The sequence below is a fragment of the Triticum urartu genome, chromosome 6 (genome assembly GCF_003073215.2).
Source record: "Triticum urartu cultivar G1812 chromosome 6, Tu2.1, whole genome shotgun sequence".
NCBI classification, from domain to species: Eukaryota; Viridiplantae; Streptophyta; class Magnoliopsida; order Poales; family Poaceae; genus Triticum; species Triticum urartu.
Window position 1 is genome coordinate 104,813,032 of NC_053027.1, and position 3,152 is coordinate 104,816,183.

Genomic DNA, 3,152 nt, shown 5'->3' on the forward strand with positions numbered 1-3,152 from the left:
ACTGGTCGCTGTTCGGCGAGGTTTTTGAGTCCCTAAAGACTTATGCCGCTTAGAGCGAGGGGCCAGCCCTGTCCGGCTTAAAGGCGTGTATCGCGCCCCAAATTCGTCCTTCCGAATACCAGGGGCTTCGCCGAAATTTAAAATTATAGAATTCTATGGCTAAGTGAGAGTGATAAAGCATTATTAGTCCGGTTGCCTTGTTCGCTGTGCTGAGCACCTCCCTCGAAGGACCCAAACATGGGAACAAGAGTGCTCAGGTCTATCCCGAACACCCCAGCACTCGTGGCATGGGGGAAGAAGCCGAGGACTAGCCATCTCTCAGATTGGATAAACAACCAAACAGAAGGTAATATTTTAAATTTAAACAAGCGTTGCACAACGCATATGAAACAAGTTTTCATAAATACAGGACAAAACGAGCAAGTCTCATTCAAATATTACATCTTTTGAACACTCGTCCGCTAGGAGACGGGCACCCGGCAGAACACCCTCGTAGTACATCTCGGGGTGGCGGTGCTCCTTGCCCTCCGGAGGCCCCTCCTTGATCAGCTTCACGGCGTATAGCTTGACCCACTGCAATTTCACACGGGCGAAAGCCCGGCGTGCACCTTCAATGCAGACAGATCGCTTGACGACCTCCGGCCGCGGGCATGCATCCACAAGATGCCTCACCAGGCCGAAGAAGCTGTTCGGAAGGGCGTCACTAGGCCACAGCCAGACTATAAAGCTCTTCATGCCTCGATCGGCCACATTATGTAGCTCGACCATCTGCTTTAGCTGGTCGCTCATTGGCACCGGGTGTTCGGCCTCAGCATACTGAGACCAGAACAGCTTCTCCGTTGAGCTTCCATCCTCGGCCTGGTAAAATTGTGCGGCATCGGACACGCTACGGGGCAAATCTGCGAATGCTCCTAGAGAGCTCCGGATTCGGGTAAGTAATCGGTAATTTACTTTTACATGCTTGCTTTGCATATAGAAAGCCTTACCCGCCGCTATCTTCTTCATTGTGTCGAACTCCTGGAGGGCCTTTTGGGCTTCGGCCTTGGCACTTCTTGCGCTCTCGAGGGCCGCGGCAAGCTCAGACTCCCGCGTCTTTGAGTCAACCTCCAACGCCTCGTGCTTCGCCACGAGAGCCTGGAGCTCTTCCTGCACCTCGCCCACCCGAGCCTCGTGCTTCTCTCACTCGGTGCACTCCTTGGCCGCGTTATCTTCGGCCTTGGTTAGCGCTTGCTTCAGGGTCGCCACCTCGCTCGTGGCCCCTGGCAAATATACGTTGATCCTGTCATTTTGCAATCGCGTCTTCTTTTATATATACATATCTATAGACAGGGTATTACTTACCCTTATTCTCCTCGAGCTGCCTCTTGGCAAGGCCGAGCTCTTTCCTGGACCCCTCGAGGTCCTGCTTCAGTACGGCGACCTCCACAGTCAGTGCGGCGGACGCCAGCAGCGAAGCCTGCATATGCATATTGACATACTTATATTAGACTCCTGCGATATTATTTGATCCTCTGTTCGGCTTTTCTTTGTGAACACCGAACAAAGCATCAGGGGCTACTGTCCATGCGGTAATATTTCTACTACATTTTAAAACACTTACCTCAAAGCCTGTTAGAAGGCTGGCACAGGCTTCAGTCAACCCGCTCTTGGCGGACTGAACCTTCTGGACCACCGCACTCATAACAGTATGGTGCTCCTCGTCGATGGAAGCGCTGCGAAGCGCTTCCAGCAGATTGTCCGGCGCCTCTAGATGGACAGAGGTCACCGGCACAGGCATCTTGCCCCTCTTAGAAGGAGGCCGCCTGCCCGAGCCTGGAACCGCTGGAGGTTCCGGCGCGATGTTCGGCTGAAGGCCGAACTCGGAGCTCTTAGGGGCCCCGTCCCCTTGGCTCCCGGAGTCCGGAAGGTCGCCTTGAGGCACCTCCGGGACTGTCTCCCCTCGATCCGGTGCCTCTTGAGACAACACCTCAGCATCGTCCGCAGGAGGAGGGGAGGTGGCGATTGGGACTGGATCGCTATCCATGTCCGACGAGCCCAGGGAGCCGTCCGATGATACATCGATGCTGGTTCGCGGCGGCCTGCATAATCATGTTCGGCGTTAGGGAAAGCAGTGCGACAAAGGAATGCTACGAGTTACTCTGGTATCCGAATATTTACGATCTCCCCAAGGGCTTGGCCCTGGGCAACCACTCGTCTTCGTCTTCGTCGGCGACGGTGGAGCTGTCCGAAAGGAGAGTCCTTCCCTTCTTGGACCCTTCGGCCCCCCAGTTAGGGCGGACTTCCTTTTCTTATCTCCCCCTGCAGGAGGGGGAGCATCTTCTTCTTCTTCCTCGTCTTCGGGGGAGGAGTGCGCCGCAGAGTCATCGGACGGTGAGTCCGACGACGCCTGGCGTCGGGAACTCTTTCGGGTTCCCTTGGCCTTCTTGGTCTTCTCCGGCACCGTATAAGGAGCCGGAGTCAGCATCTTCGCCAGAAGAGCGTCTGCTGGGCCTTCGGGCAAAGGAGTCGGACAGTCGATCTGTCCGGCCGTCTCCTGCCAGTCCTGTCAAAGGTACCGGAGTTTAGATCCCGCATGGAGTCAACCCATAAAAAATAAGTATCCTGCGAGAGGTAAAGCAACTTACCGCTTTGGCTTGGCGCTTCGCGCTGAATCCACGATCCTCGGTAATGGGAGGGGGGACCTCGGCGCTTTTGAACAACACCCTCCAGGCATCTTCGTGAGTTGTGTCGAAGAGCCTGTTCAGAGTTCGGTGCCGCGCTGGGTCGAACTCCCACAAGTTGAACTCCCGTTGTTGGCACGGGAGAATCCGGCAGTGGAGCATGACCTGGACCATGTTGACAAGTTTGAGCTTCTTGTTCACCATGTTTTGAATACATGTTTGGAGTCCGGTCAGCTCTTCGAAACTACCCCAGGACAGGCCCTTCTCTTTCCAGGTGGTGAGTCGCGTGGGGATGCCAGATCGGAACTCGGGGGCCGCTGCCCATGCAGGGTCGCGTGGCTCGGTGATGTAGAACCACCCCGATTGCCACCCCTTTATGGTTTCCACAAAGGAGCCCTCGAGCCATGTTACGTTGGGCATCTTGCCCACCATGGCGCCTCTGCACTCCGCCTGGCGGCTGCCCACCACCTTCGGCTTGACATTGAAGGTCTT